The 16,442-nt window shown below is 40.6% G+C and overlaps 1 protein-coding gene across 2 annotated transcripts in view; it reads left to right on the forward strand.

The window, feature by feature from the left end:
- The window catches only part of LOC126377808 (transcriptional activator cubitus interruptus), a 154,111-nt gene that overhangs the window by 31,565 nt on the left and 106,104 nt on the right, over nt 1-16,442 (forward strand). Inside the window, exon 1 of one of the 2 annotated variants that reach the window (XM_050025672.1) lies at nt 1,487-1,504. The exons of the other annotated variant lie outside the window; for it this stretch is intronic. The gene's annotated coding sequence lies outside the window, so the exon portion shown is untranslated. Of the gene's footprint in view, nt 1-1,486; nt 1,505-16,442 lie in introns of those variants that run through there. 2 annotated transcript variants of the gene reach the window in all.

Genomic DNA, 16,442 nt, shown 5'->3' on the forward strand with positions numbered 1-16,442 from the left:
CGCTCGCTTTTACGCGCATGGCTGCGCTCGGTAAGATTTAGATTTTTAAACGGAGTGTCAGTGTTGTGTAACTAGAAATAATAGTGTGTTATAACAGTTACAAGTATAAAGCTTAGAAAATGCTTGGTCACTCTTCATTCTGTGTTGGTTTAATGACGAAATGAGTTGCTTTTTTGAAGGGAGCGATTAATTAATGTTTGAAGGGCTTTCGACTGCGGCTTGTAGATGGTAACTTCGATGATTGTACCATCAAAATTCCGATGTTGAAGTCTTTCTTAGACGGCTTAACTAGCATTGGATGAGAGGAGAAAAAGGAATAGTTTTTCTATTGTTATTTTGACGCGATATTATGAATAGGTTTTTTGAAGATATAATTAGAAATGTGTTCGGGAGTAAAGTTGAGTTTTATAGTAAGTAGTTTTTAATTGATAATATAAGTACTTGCTACTGCTACATAAGGTTCATTAAAGGTCGTAAATTTTACATAATTTATAATGAAAAGGGAAATGATTGTATGTAATCAAAATACCTTATCACGAGTCCTATGTTCGGTGTCATATTTCATTTAGGTACGTATTATGCAAATCGATAATAAAATAAAAATATGTCGACAAGAAAATTACAAAATCGTTTATTTCAACATTTAGACTTATTACAAAGCGACGTAAAGCAGGTACTTCTCATTATTATTTATTAAAATACGTTTATCCGTAATATAAGAGTCCTATCTCACTAGGACTCGCCACCGTCGTTGCGCCACCAACATTTTTTTTATACTAATAAAGGGTCCCTCATCTGGTTGCGCAACTAATTAGTTACCGGCAACCAAAACCCAAATAATTTCCCGCTAGTGGCGTTACCATGACGTCCAGTGTGATAAAATATGAACGTTAAACTTCTATCTCTTCTTACATATAAGAAATTCCTTCGAAATACGAACTCTATGCTTCGTTCACTACACTACATTCGAACTCTACACCTTCAAGCTACACTACTTAATTGACCTAAGTCGACACACCCCCAAAAACAAAAAAGCGCACCGCGGAGCGAAACCAGAGGGTCTAACGAACTTGAAAATATATTTTTCCTTTTTTATTTTCACCACTGGCAAGACAGTGTGTCTGGTATACGAGCTTGAGGCGATTTGGGCATTTTTTTTTCGAAAACGCGATGTGGTTGCCTTGGCCGAAGCTTGTTTTTACTGATAATGGCTTCATTATATTGAAGGGAATCTCGGAAAGACGGCTGTGTAGCAAAAACTGGATGCTTGCGTGCCTCGTTTGCTTGGGGCGAGTTGGGGAGTGTACTTACGATGAGTACTGCGTGTTGTTGTTGAAAATAAGTTTAAAACTTGAGTTTCAAAGGTGTAACAGAATTTGCTACAAAACCGTGATTATGTATTTTAAATACTACGTAGTCATTAAATTATAATTTCTTTGTTACAGGGTAAGACGCAGATATTTGCACATCCAGAAATATTGTGTAGGCAGTTTAATTATCATTGGTAAGAGTTTTAAAGTATTCTAAAGTAACCTGTTAAAGACGTGATTTTTAAACACGAAATATTTTTGATGTCAAAAACTCAAGTTTTTTTTGACGAGACTTATTGTAGATTTGCCGCAAATGGCATTAATTATTTGGCCGGAAAAATGGAGAACACTGAAGACTCATCCGGTATAAAATTTAAGAGAACAGGCCTGAGGGTGTGCAGTTGGGCGCAAACCTTGGCGGCGTCTGAGAGGGTTATATTTGAAAGAACGTCGACCCTAGTGGGCCGATAGAGGTAATCCCTGAATCAAGGAAATCGTCGACCACGCCGGCGAGTCGGTATCAGGGTCCTGTATTATTTAGTGAGCGTACAATACTTAGTAGCTTATTTAGTAGTTGTTTAGTCTTCTTCTATCGTGTGAATTACCAACCTCATCAACCCTAGTGTTAGGGTTACTATTGAGCTGCCAAAGGCTATTTACATCAGTAAGTAGTAACCGGGACCAACGGCTTAACGTACCTTCCGAAGCACGGATCTTACTTTCGGACAATCAGGTGATAAGCCCGTAATGTCCTAACCAAACTAGGGATCACAAAGTGATTTTTGTGATACGTCCCCACCGGGACCTCCGGATCGTGAGCCCAACGCTCAACCACTGGACCACGGAGGTCGTAGTTGTTTAGTAATAACTATACAGGAAGCGAGCAACTCTACTGATAAGTCTAAACGCTCCTGCTCTCGCGCGATCGAGACCCCCAGATTTCATGTGTTTGAATAATAATAATGCTCAATCGAAATTGTTAAAGTAATCGTTCTTGAGTTATTATGCAATTACTTGTTCAGTTCAAGTTTTGAAACTGTTTCGTGCAATTTTGCGGTAAAGTGTTCGTGTTCATAATTCCATTATTTCCATTCTGGATGAATTCCAGTGGCTATCTTTTGACAGGGAACATTTTTATTGATACGCCTTTTGTTGTTTGAGATTTGGGGGAAGATGATTACGGAGTCCGTGATAGCTCTGTTCTGACAACGCGTCACTTCCATCGTAGTGTCACGGGTTTGAATCCCAGTTCGGGCTCTAAACCACTGAATTCGACTTTGAATGAATTTCAATTCATGGTTTGTACGCGGTTAATGGCAATAGGCTCGCTCCCTATTACATGGGACTTGGGACTCAAATATAGCAACAGTGGGTGTGTATACTATACCCCTCTGCCTATCCATTCGGGGATACAGACGTGATGGTACGTTTTGAAATGAGAGATGTAATAGTAGATATTTTTTGTGTTTTAAAAAAGAAAGGTGATGATCTCTTAGTTGCAATGGCAGACCTTGATCACTAAAGAGATTCCCGGTCAGGACAATAAAAAAAAATAAAAAAAATATATCTGTTATCTGGCATACATTCCATGAGCTGATCGCCAACCTCTAGTAATGGAGAGGCACGACAAGAAGAAGAAGGATGTTCATAGTGAGGCAAAGCATGACTTAGTCGAATCCGGAACATTGCTTGTATTAGCTAAAAAAATGACAATATCTTTCTATTGCAAAGATTTAGAAACTTGATTTTTTTACAGCTTCAAGGGACCACAGACATAAGTGTTAGATGTTAATTTCAACTTGATACCTACAGGCGTTCTCGAGAAAGGGGTCTTGATACTCTTGACAGACAGACGGACAGACAACCCTATAAAGGGTTCCGTTTTTCCTTTTGAGCTTCAGAACCCTAATAACAATCAACAAAATAAATAAGTAAATAATACAAGCTGATTTCGATTTAGATATAACAACAGTAGAAGTACTTAAATGTTGAATTTGAAAAACAAATGACGTTCAGTTCAACAAAGCGCAACTCGCCACTTGACCGTAAAATTGCGACTTTATCAATGTTTTAGTATTTTATATTATAATAGAAATTGCAGACGTGTTGGCGTTTCTAGTATATATGTTCTAAAGTGACACTGAAAGATGTAAACGAAATGAAATGCAGTCTTGATGATGGACTTTCCAGGCTACGTTCATCGAAAACAATATAGAGTGCTGTTCATATTTTTCTTCGTCCTCCTAATTTCATGGATAACACACATAAACATCTTTTATCTTTGTTATGTAATGGTCGGTGGTTGGTTGACGGAAGGCAAGAGGGAAACCACTGCCCTACTTTTCCCTAAAAGTAGCATGGAGAATGCTGCACCGACAAGAGCATGGCTCTTAAATTAGTGATGATGGAATGGTCAACTTGCTCGTCCCGGCTTGACAAGAGCTGTGGGGTTAAGTTCCGTCGGAGTCAAGACTTTTTAACAAGGTTCAGATCAGGTCAAAGAGATTTTAAAGAATCCAGCCCTCGCAGCATAGCAAACGTGTCGCGCGCGGCATGAATTACATCCAGTGTTTCGACCAATAGCCGTACGACGTTTATCTGCGTAGATAGCATTCGCTGCGTCTATTGGCTGAAGCAGTCGATATAATTCGCGCGGTGCGGTTGTTGTGCTGAAAGGGCTGATATTCCAAATAAAACCATCTTCGCAGAAGCTGTATCGCGGGGGTCCGATATAATGACAGGTAGCCATAAAGATATTGAGGAATTACTCCAGAATTTCTTATTTCGTCCAGCAAGTGTTGGTCGTTTTCTTTTATACTTTACGCCTTGTCATTAGTACGCCGAGGCGATGAGGCGTTTTTGCAGGTCCGTTACTGAAATTTTAGTAAGGACCCTTATGACGTAACATAAAATTAGCAGCTAATCGGGATTTTAACACCATTACATTAACAGCTAATAAATATAACGAGAATTGAACTCGGTACCTCTGATTTGGCGGCCATATTCTCCGTTTAGTTATCACATCTCATATATAATGGAGAAAAAATAAATATTGATGGTTTATCGACTGTCTATCAACAAAAATGTTCTGGGAATATTCTTATTGAAAATGTACCGATAGCCCCTAAAATATGAAAACTTCTCTTTTCTTCCTTTTTTAATTTTCGTTCCATTTTTTTTTTCTTTCTTTCAAACAAGGTGTAATGTAGGTAGTATTAAGTTAATTATTAATTTAAGTAATAGAGGGTAAGCTTGTATGTGTCATCCCCAGTCTCTCAATATACGTGTAATAGTACGGCCGTGGTTTTATTCAAGAGCTCCTGTAGGATCGCCCGCCCATCATTCCAAGACTTTCTATTGGCGACGATTCGGACTATTACCACGCGTGTGTGTTTAAAATACATTCTAGTATTGTGCGTTACGATCGTTGTGCGGGTTGAGTTATAATAAAGACGATTAAGTACCTAACGGGCTTCATTCAAGATGGCCGTGGGTCGCATCGGACCGTTTGACCTCACAAAGGACAATTGGGACACATACGTAGATCGTTTGGACCAATTCTTTATCGCGAATGACGTCAAAAGTGAAGTAAAAGTGGCAACCTTAATAACGGTAATTGGAAATGAAGCCTATGAACTAATGGTAAACTTGTGTACACCAGCAAAACCATCGACTAAAACGTATGCAGAATTAGTGACGTTGATGAAAAATCATTTAAATCCAAAACCGAGTGTACTTGCGGAACGGTTTAAATTCAGAAGACGGGTGCAAAAGCAGGGCGAAAGTATCGCGACGTTCGTATCGGAGCTCAAAAGGTTAAGTAAAGATTGTGCATTTACGGCGGATAGTTTAAAAGAAAATTTGAGGGACCAATTTGTGTGCGGGTTAGTGAACGATGACATTCGGCAGAAGTTGTTCACCGAAGACGACAGCATAACGTATGACAGGGCGTACAAGCTGGCGGTAGCCATGGAAGCGGCCGAGGCGAACGCGTCATTGGTGGAGGACTGTACTCGAGGAAATAGTGGCTGTAGTACACCCGCCACCACAGTGCCCGTACATCGAGTCGGATACGCCGGAGGGACCGGCGGCGGGCAGCGAGCGGCGAGCGGCGGCGGCGGCAGGGGGAACCGGTCAGCCGCGCGAGCAGGCACGCGCGGCTCACATGATTCACCATCACCACAGTCGGGCGGCGGTGGCCCGAGCGGTATGAGCGGAACAGGCAGTGGCAAGAATCGACGGTCGGGCTATACGACGGCCAATAATAACAACAGTATGGAATGTAAAGTATGCGGAGGCAAACACATGGCGGATACATGCAAATTTAAATATTATGTTTGTCGGGTTTGCACCCGAGAAGGGCATTTAAAGAGGATGTGCCCGAAGTTATGGAAAAATAACTCCATGCATAATATGCAGGAACAAGAACACGACTTCCAAGTACGTACGGAGGACAGTGACAGCGACGAGGTAATTGTAAACATTAATCGTTTATCGATAGGACAGTGTAAACCGATAGTTATCGCACTCAATGTTCAAGGACATAAAATAGAAATGGAGTGTGATACAGGTAGCGCAATCTCGTGTATTAATTATCAACTGTATATAGAAAAGTTTTCTAATTTACGAATGGAGCCATGTCACCTAGTATTGAAGTATTATACCGGCGAGTTAGTACGCCCAGTAGGTATAATAAAGCCAGTCGTTGAGTATAATAATACCAAAAAAATATTAGATTTATATATTATTGAAAACGGAAATACAGTATTATTAGGTCGACAGTGGTTAGCAGAATTGAATATATCGGTTTCAGCATTGTTATATAGTGCGCAAAAAACCACCCAAGTAAGCGAAGTGAAGTTTAACTGGCCGGAATTTAGTTCCAGATATTATGAGGTGTTCGCCGAGGGGCTCGGGCGGTTCACCGGCGGCGCCGTAAGCATACATGTTCGTGACGGCGCGCGGCCCGTGTTCCTGCGCGCGCGCCCGCTGGCGTATGCACTGCGCGAGCCGGTGGAGCGCGCGCTGGACCAGCTGGTGCGCGACGACATCCTCACACCCGTCGACCGCTCCGACTGGGCCACGCCTATCGTGCCGGTAGTCAAGAAGGACGGCTCTATACGGGTCTGCGCTGATTTCAAGCTCACGCTGAACAAGGTACTAGAAGTCGACCGTTATCCGTTGCCTAAAGTAGAAGATTTACTGGCTCGTTTACATGGGGGAGAGAGGTTCAGTAAGATTGACTTGTCGCAAGCGTACGCGCAGTTTGAGCTGGATGATACTAGGAAATATGCGGTAATTAATACACATAAAGGTTTATTTATGTACAAGCGATTGGTATACGGGCTATCGTCTAGCCCAGGGATTTTTCAACGCTGCTTAGAGCAATTATTCGCGGATTTGCCTCACGTCGGAGTATTTTTAGATGACATCATTATAACGGGGGTCGATACGTCGCAACACTTAGACAATCTACATAAAGTTTTTGAACGCTTGAAGTCCAATGGCCTCAGAGTTAAAAAGGAGAAATGTTCGTTCTTCGCCGAATCCATTGAATACTTAGGCCATGTTATAAGTAAAAAGGGGGTGCACACGTGTCCGGGGAAGGTACAGGCGATTGTTAGGACTCCGGCACCTAAAAATGTAACGGAATTGAGGGCGTTTATAGGCATGGTAATGTATTACGGAAGGTTTATCAAAAATGTAAGCACTATTCTTACGCCTTTATATCGTTTACTGCGAACGGGACAAAAATACGATTGGGACCATAAGTGCCAGGTGGCTTTCGAGAGAGTGAAGCAGGCGTTGAGCACTAGTGAGGTATTAGTACACTACTCACCGGAGCTGCCGCTGGTACTAACGACCGACGCCAGCGCCACGGGGGTCGGCGCGGTCATCTCGCACCTCACACCAGACGGAGAGCGCCCCATCGCTTACGCATCGCGAACGCTCACGGTCGCAGAACGGTCGTATGCACAGATTGACAGGGAGGCTTTATCAATAATTTATGGCGTAAGGAAGTTTCACCAATACCTGTATGGAAGGAAGTTTCTATTGAGAACTGACCACAAACCCCTAACTTACATTTTTGGTGACAAGGTAGGTATTCCCGTAATGGCGGCATCAAGGTTACAGAGGTGGGCGGTATTACTTTCAGGCTATACATATGATATAGAATACGTAGCTTCAGCCAAAAACTGTGCCGATGCACTGTCGAGACTACCGCAACCGACTCAGAAGAACGCAGGTACAGACGAGATTACTTACCTTAATTTTGTGGAAAAATTCTTGCCGGTAACGAATAACGATGTCCGTGCTGCCACTGCTCGAGATCAGGCATTGAGTAGAGTAATGGTGTACATACAGTCAGGCTGGCCGTTACATTGTGCCGAGGCGACCATGCAACCCTACTTTAATAGACGTCGTGAACTATATGTTGAAAGAGGCTGCATTATGTGGGGCTACAGAATTGTAATACCATCGTCGTTGCGTGACACAATTTTAAAACAATTACATGCAAGCCATATGGGAATTGTCAAGACAAAGTCTCTGGCCCGTAGTTTTGTGTGGTGGCCTGGCATAGACTCGGACATTGAAGCGACGTGCGCGCAGTGCCATACGTGCGCGCTGGAGGCGCCCGCGCCGCCGAGCGCCGCGCCTCAATCGTGGCCCTACATAACCCAGCCATGGAGCAGACTTCACATAGATTTCCTAGGCCCATTTCATGGGAAAATGTTCTTTGTAATTATTGATGCTAGTACAAAATGGATAGAAATATTTGAAATGATTAAAACGAATGCAGGAACGGTTATTAAGGTTATGAGATCATTATTTGCGCGATTTGGTTTACCAACGGAAGTAGTTTCAGATCAGGGACCACCGTTCACAAGCACAGAATTCGGGGAATTTTTAGCATTAAACGGTATTAAACAATCGTTCTCCCCGATTTATCATCCAGCTTCAAACGGAGCCGCGGAAAATGCCGTAAAGCTGTGTAAACGAGCCATTAAAAAGGCAATGAGAGAGGAAGCCGATGTAGACACCGCTTTACAGACGTACTTACTAGCTTACAGAAACAGTATACATAGCACTACTGGGGAAAGTCCGGCAATGCTATTGCAGCGCAGGCCGTTACGGACGCGTTTGGACATGTTACGTGGGGAGCGTGCTCGCCTCGACCAAGTGGAGGAGGCGCAGCGCCGACAGATGGCCAGCTCTGGCACCACACCCGCTAAGCGCTCCGCCGGAGACATGGTGTGGACTAGGAATTACGGGAACGGGGAAAAGTGGCTGAAAGGCACAATAATTAATAATGAGGGATCGCGTAGATATATAGTAAATAGTGATGACGGTCGACTACTAACTAGACACGTAGACCAGATCAGGAGCAGACCACGCCGATCCAGTTTAATGTATCCTAGTACACCAACAAGTCCAGTTAAGGGTAGTGAGGATGTCCTTGAACATCGGTCACCGGTGAGGTCGGAGGAGGAGAGGAGTGATGGAACTGAGAGAGGAGTAGGGGTAAGTCAGGAGACGTCAGTGCGGTGTGAAGTTGAAAAAAATAGTAATTTCTCAGCCACTCAAGCGTCACCTCCGCCTTCGCCGGTACCGAAGGTACGGACGCCGTTGAACCGCCCCGTAAGGGTTCGCAAACCACCAGTGAGGTATGGGTTTGAAGAAATAGATTAACTTAATGTTATGATTTGATGTAAGTAATTAATAGGGTAAATATTTAATTTGATAAAATCTTGTTGTTCTCTGTTATTCTAGATTAAGTTTATTATTTTGCCTCAATTGTTTCTAATTAAGTGGGGAGGTGTAATGTAGGTAGTATTAAGTTAATTATTAATTTAAGTAATAGAGGGTAAGCTTGTATGTGTCATCCCCAGTCTCTCAATATACGTGTAATAGTACGGCCGTGGTTTTATTCAAGAGCTCCTGTAGGATCGCCCGCCCATCATTCCAAGACTTTCTACAAGGAAGATGAAAATTCTGTTTTTTAATGTGAGGTTACGGATTTTTTTACATTCGGAACCCTCTCTGCGCAATCTCGACACGGACTTGTCTGTTTTTTTCTTGGAACCAACAATTTGCACGAAAGGAGGCTAAGCTGTAAATATTTATGTTTTGTTTGTTCGTGCCAGTCGTCAATGATTACGAGAAGTGATTCCTTATAAATTAATTGGTAGAACCTTAAACATTTAATTGCTCCTTTTTTGTTCTTGAATGTCTATTTTTGTATTCGCTGCAATCATCACCAGCCCATTAACGTTCCCACTGCTGGGGCACGGGCCTTCCCTATGGATGGATAGGGAGATCGGGCCTTAAACCACCACGCGGGCCCAGTGCGGATTGGTGGTTATTAACGACTGCTAATGCAGCCGGGACCAACGACTTAACGTGCCTTCCGAAGCACGGAGGAGCTCGAGATAAAAACTTTTTTTTTTCTGTGGGGTGACCATCCATCCTATGACCGGCCTTTGCGAAAGTCGCTTAACTTCAACAATCGCAGACCGAGCGCGTTAACCGCTGCGCCACCGAGCTCCTCTCCACTGCAATATTGTGTCAAATATATACCTATCCACACTATCCAGTTTCCGTCTACCATTATTTACTTATCTAACCAATCGTAACAAAATATTAATTAATAGCTTAGCCTAATCGAAAAATCTCAATCCGAACAAGGCGAATCCCCATAAACAAATCCGAACGCAACATTGTTCACAATATCTCTTAACAAAAACAACATTAATCTGAGGAGAAACATATGTTTATCTCTCTCTATTCAACCATTGAAAAGGTGCAATAAATATAGTGGGCACACGTACAGAAAATTGAACTGTATACTACTTAATAAATGCCGGCATGCAACCTCCTTGCACCGATACTGTTTCAGTCATACAAGCCCTTAACGCCTTACACTTACAGTCGTTAGTATCAAAACATAGTACCGTGGCAAAAATTCTCGCTTCGACTCCGCAATCGGTGTGGTCGCCTCGATTTATCGAAATCGCTGTTTTATATCGATACGTTTTTAATTTCTACGGAACGCTCACGTCACTAGCTTCCAAGTTTGAAGTTAAAAGGTTAATTGGTGTTATTGTTGCGTTTTGTTATTATTTTGATTGTTGGATTGATTCGTATGAGGAAATTATACTATGATTGAATGGTTGAAGTAGAATCAAATATACAGGGTGTCAGTGACTGGATTATTTTCATTTCTATACTTTTGATTTGATTTGGAGAATTCCACTTGATATTAAATCAGAATAATTCCCATTCCCATTTGCAGTTAAAACGATGGGTCCTTGGGGTCCAGACGCAAAAATATTTGTTAAGCATCTCTCAATGCGTCTTATCGGGGCTTCGGGGGATGCTAGGGCTGGTAATTATTTCTGTCAGAGAATTAGTCTGGCGATTCAGAGGGGTAATGCTGCCAGCCTGTTGGGCACCTTGCCTCGACGTGACGCATTGCGGGAGGTGTTTTACTTATAAGGTGTGTTTGTTTTGTTTTTAATTGTTTGAATAAATTATAATAGAATTTGAATTTCGTTCATGTTCGAAATTCAAATTTGAAATTAAGAATTAAACGGTTCTTGTGCAAATAGAAATATAATATACTTTTATCAGAATAATATATAAATTATGCTCGTAAATGTTTTTGAAAATATGACCCAATATTATTGGCCCAATTATACTATCGTCATTGGGAAATTTGGGAATACCTAGCGTGAATCCAACTTACAATTAACTGGTTCCAATTATTTGTTGTCTTACATTCAAGTTCATATCGGTCATCATACATCTAGCATTATCCCGTTTTTCTCAGGGTCCGCATACCTAACCTGAAGATTTGATAGGTCCGGCTTTTTCCAAAAGCGACTGCATATCTGACCCTCCAACCCGCGAAGGGAAAACCAACCCAATACAAGTTAGGTCACATATTACCTCCGAAATACATTTTTCTGGAATGTGGGTTTTCTCACGATGTTTTCCTTCACCGCTGACTACGTAATAATTACTTACGATCCAAACATGAATTCGAAAACAAAGTCGACAATCATTGGCCTGCGCTGGATTGGAATCTGTGACCTCAAAGTGAGAGGCAAGCGTTCTACCAACTGGGCTACTACGATTCAAGCTCATACCGATATGATGTAATATATATTAATGGGTTTATTTTTGAATAACTCAAATGAAATTGTCAGTATCTGAAAATCATCCTTAATCGATATTAATAATGTACATTTTCATAATCACAATTAATCCCACTTCATCTCGTTAATATCGTAACGAGTCGTGGAACTTTCACCTTGTTACAATTAATCGATATTTTAATCGATACTCGTATCGATATGTGTGGCCGATTGAACGTGTCGATCGATACTATGCTTGGTGTCATTATTGGAGATGCAGTTTCTATCTTAGGGTTGTCTTTTATTAACATAACATAAACTGCCTATACACGTCCCACTGCTGTGCACAGGCCTCTCCTCAATCAACCGGAGGGGGTATGGAGCATACTCCACCACGCTGCTCCAATGCGGGTTGGTGGAGGTGTTTCAACGGCTAATAGCCGGAACCAACGGCTTAACGTGCCCTCCGAAGCACGGAATCATCTTACTATTTCGGACAATCAGGTGATTCCAGCCTGAAAAGTCCTTACCAAACAAAGGACAGTCTCACAAAGTGATTTCGACAATGTCCCCATCGGGAATCGAACCCGGACCTCCAGATCGTGAGCCTAACGCTCTAACCACTAGACCACGGAGGTTGTCTTTTATTATCTGTCATAATTTTAGTCTTCCCCATTTTTATAGTACTGTATTGATCGAAACTATTTAAGATTAACAGCCTCCGGGGTTTAGTGGTTAGAGCGTTAGGCTCACGATCTGGAGGTCCGGGTTCGATTCCCGATGGGGACATTGTCGAAATCACATTGTGAGACTATCCTTTGTTTGGTAAGGACTTTTCAGGCTTGAATCACCTGATTGTCCGGAAAAGTAAGATGATTCCGTGTTTCGGAGGGCACGATAAGCCGTTGGTCCCGGCTATTAGCCGTAAAAACACATCCACCAACCCGCATTGGAGCAGCGTGGTGGAGTATGCTGCATACCCTCTCCGGTTGATTGAGGGGAGGCCTGTGCCCAGCAGTAATGCAATATTTCTTCTACTCATTGTAGAGTTTTCAAAACATGTAGGTATCCTCTATTGAAGCTATAGATAAGGTCCATCAGATCTATAAATATCTCCAAGAAATATATATATTCTGTTGACCTCTGCAGAGTAGAGTCACTAACCCTGGTCATGCGATACTTAGCTTGTCGAAACACCACGATTTATAATTTAATTCCCGATCCCTGGGAAATATATGGATGTAGCATTAAACATCTTTTTATTGATACCACTTTTGATTTAGTGCTGTGTAATTGAAGCATCTTCTGTGTAATTTTATGGTCATTATGCTACCTATCATCGTGTTATCTAATGGTCCTAGATGTTCTGATTTCTTAAAACATTGTGGTCTTAGGGACCCTATTTTCCGTCGATACAACTACTTATAGATAGTTTTGTTTAGCTACTTCTTTGTAATTTTCGTTAACAAGCTCTTTGTCTGCTTTGCTGAAAATAGTTTCACATCTTTTGTCCCCAATCAAAAAGACAATTTGCTGTCAAAAAGCATAATTTATTGTAAAACATTTTATTGCACATACAAACATAGTTCAGGTACAAGGAAAAGTGTGCAAAGACGGCCTTATCGCTAAGCGATTTCTTCCAGACAACCTTCGATAGGGGATATAATACACATACAGACTGGAGTGTAGCGCGCAAATACATAGATGGTGATAAAAACTTGATGATTCGTAGCTATGCCTGTGTTAACAACAGCACTGATTCTACCCAATCAAATCGATGTCAAATCGATATTGTTTGACGTTTCAAATCGAATGATGCGACATATATTTATACAGGGTGGCCCAGACACCAGAGTATCTCCAGAAAATATCTCCAAATATAATGTGCCTTATCCAATTCAGCAGCCAATTCTTTTTCCACAAAATTATAATCTCTTTAGCTTAATTTATGAAGCTATCAAAGCATGAGCTACCCGAATCCGTAGTATAATGTGTAATGATTCAGTAATTGCAGCACTTGAGTCTAGCGTCTGATTTATATGTGACAGGTGTATTAGATTTATGATATTATTATAGCAGTCAACTGAGATCAGTATAAATGGATCTTGAGCCATTTGGATTTTTATTTCCATGTAAAATTGAGTTTTTTCTCATTCTTGCCAGTAGGTGGCAAATTTTTCAGTAGTAGTATTATATTCTATTCTAGTATTTGAATTTAAAACAAGACCTTAATGTTGTTCAAAAGATTCTTGTAATCTTCAATATTCCGGTTTGACGTTAAATACTTTGAGCATGTCGTGAATTAGTTTATTGTTATAATTTTTTTTATCTTTGATAATTACTGCACTACCTTTAATTTTTACGTTTTCCTTCATGTCTTCTGAACACATGTTTTCCATTTATTTCCCCTTTTCTTATTTAGCATTTCGCAAATTGTAAACTTTTCTAAACAACTTTCAAAAAAGAAGGAGGTTCTAATATTCGCTTTGCACCAATTATGTTATTTAAGTAAGTGTAATTTTCACATACGGCTCACCACCTATCACGTTGGTCTAACAGAAGGCTTAAGTAGATCGTGGGTACTAAGTTCATCTAGCGATGGATGTAAGTTGACTATTCCAATTTTGAATATAGTCGTGTATGTTATGTTATCTCGCGTATGTATTTTTATTCTATCATTTCTTCCTTAGTTATTTAACCCCTATTCGATAACAAACTGTACATTGCCTTTCCACATCGCGCGCCGGCCATTCTAATTCCTCTAACAAGCTCACCACCTCATTATCCGAACCCCTCACATGTTTAAACTAATAAGCTCGTTCATACATCTTCTTATCTTCCATCGGTGATTCCTGGCGTTTTTGCAGACCAGTTTTGAGCGTGAACCGACTAGATATCGCTGATATTGCCTAGATAGTGTCCCAACATCAGGTTCCTGTTAAGATCTTAATCGATATGTGTATTAACGCGTTGGTATATTTATGGTGTAAACGATGGAAAAAATGGTTAAATGTATTCATTATTTATGTAAAAACATTCACAGTCATTCTTTTGGTTCTAAACGAAAAATGCTATAAAACTGAAAAATCTGGTGCGTGCGATACAAATGCGATGGAAGAATTTTCGTCTGCTTTCAGTTTAAGTAGCTGGGAACGAATTTTTGGTTGGGTTTTAGGTGTAGGATTATTGACTACTTTGTCTACAATTAAAAATTCTGACAGCGGTACGACGCGGAAGTACGAGTTCGAATTTATTTTCGAATTCATGTTTGTTTCAATGATCGTAAATCGTCATGTTTGTTTGAAGGAAAACACCGTGAGGAAACCTAAGAAATGCGTTTCGGGGGTAGGTATGTGAACTAATAATGTATTGGCCTAGTTTTTAGCTTCAGTAGTTCCTTTTTCAGGTTTAGTTGCGTCTGTAAAAAACCGTAACTGTCTTCAGGTTAGGTAAGCAGACCCTGTGGAAATGGAATGATATGTTATTTCTAAAGGAAAACCTGAAGTTATTCCTATAACCGAATGCGTACTTTTTTCTTATTGAGTTGTTTCTGATTGTCTCAGCTCTTTTTGCAATGTATAAATTATTGTTTTCCGACGTTCCTTGATTACTCAGATCTTTAAACTACGGCAGAATTTTGGTTCACACCTTTATATCTAGTTCCTTACTGTCTTCCTACATTATTTAAACCATACTATCCGTGTCCTATACATCGTTTTAAACACTTATAAACCATTGTCCTGGCAGTTAATTAACTGAAACAAGATATATGGCACCGCAATGTGTCAACGCTGATATAGGAGGGTATACTGAGCGTCGGAAACCAGCTTTAAAGTGGTTTAATAAGAGTAGATATAGGAAAATGTGGCATTTGAAATTGAATCTGGCTGCAGTGAGTGTTAAAGAAAGAAACAATGAAAGACAATCGTTTATTTTAGATAAAAGAAAGGAATTTAAAAGGTCATATAGAAGCAATTCATTTTGCGCAATATAAAAAAGCAATATTCCTTTTATATTTTGCTTTCATGTGGCCTTTTTAATCCCCAGTTCAGCAAAATGTTGTGAATGAACCACACCACAAAGAGCGAATGTCATTTACAGTTGACTCCAAAAATAGCGATGTTAGTGACTGCATATAAGCTGCAAACAAGCTGGAAACTACTACTATAGTTTAGACGATACGCTTGTACGTAACTCCTAGTTTGGTCATAATACAATTGATTCATGATTTTATTTTAAAGCACTTACCCTTACTTAGAGAAAGTCATAAAGAGTAAAAGATATATCGAGAATATCTGACTCGGACGGGGCTTGTCAAGACCTGCGGGTTCAAATCCCGTCCGAGTCACACTTCTTCGATTTAATAATACAATTAAGTACTCAACTCGCAGCTACATAAGTCGACTTTTACTTAAGTACATAAAATACATAACTAACTGTACCTCGGCTGTTTGCTCAAAATCGATTTGATATTGGGGTCTTATTGAAAAATATTATGATTAAAAAAACTCTATAATGGCGTCTTGATTGAGACGCGGGTTTTGAATAATGACTTTATTTGTGTCATAATTATAAATATTAATAAATGTTTCGCCTGAGGCGTTGAAACTATTGGGTCGGAAATCAAAGCGCCGTAAGTGGAAAACATTATTTACAAATATTAAACTTTCGCTCGTTTTTGTTATTTGGCATTATTTTTTTAAATACTTTTGGAGTTTGATTTGCCAATTGCGCATCCACATAATAATTCATATAATAGTGGCAGCAAGTATTTTTGACTGCTTGTGTTTCTTTCCAACACATTAGGTGTAATGGGTGTAAGTTTATGCTATAATATAAACTGACTAAAGTGATGAACGTTATCATCATCACCCCATTAACGTCCCTACTGCTGGGGCACGGGCCTTCCCTATGGATGGATAGGGAGATCGGGCCTTAAACCACCACGCGGGCCCAGTGCGGATTGGTGGTTATTAACGACTGCTAATGCAGC

This window comes from Pectinophora gossypiella, chromosome 24, assembly GCF_024362695.1.
Source record: "Pectinophora gossypiella chromosome 24, ilPecGoss1.1, whole genome shotgun sequence".
NCBI lineage: Eukaryota > Metazoa > Arthropoda > Insecta > Lepidoptera > Gelechiidae > Pectinophora > Pectinophora gossypiella.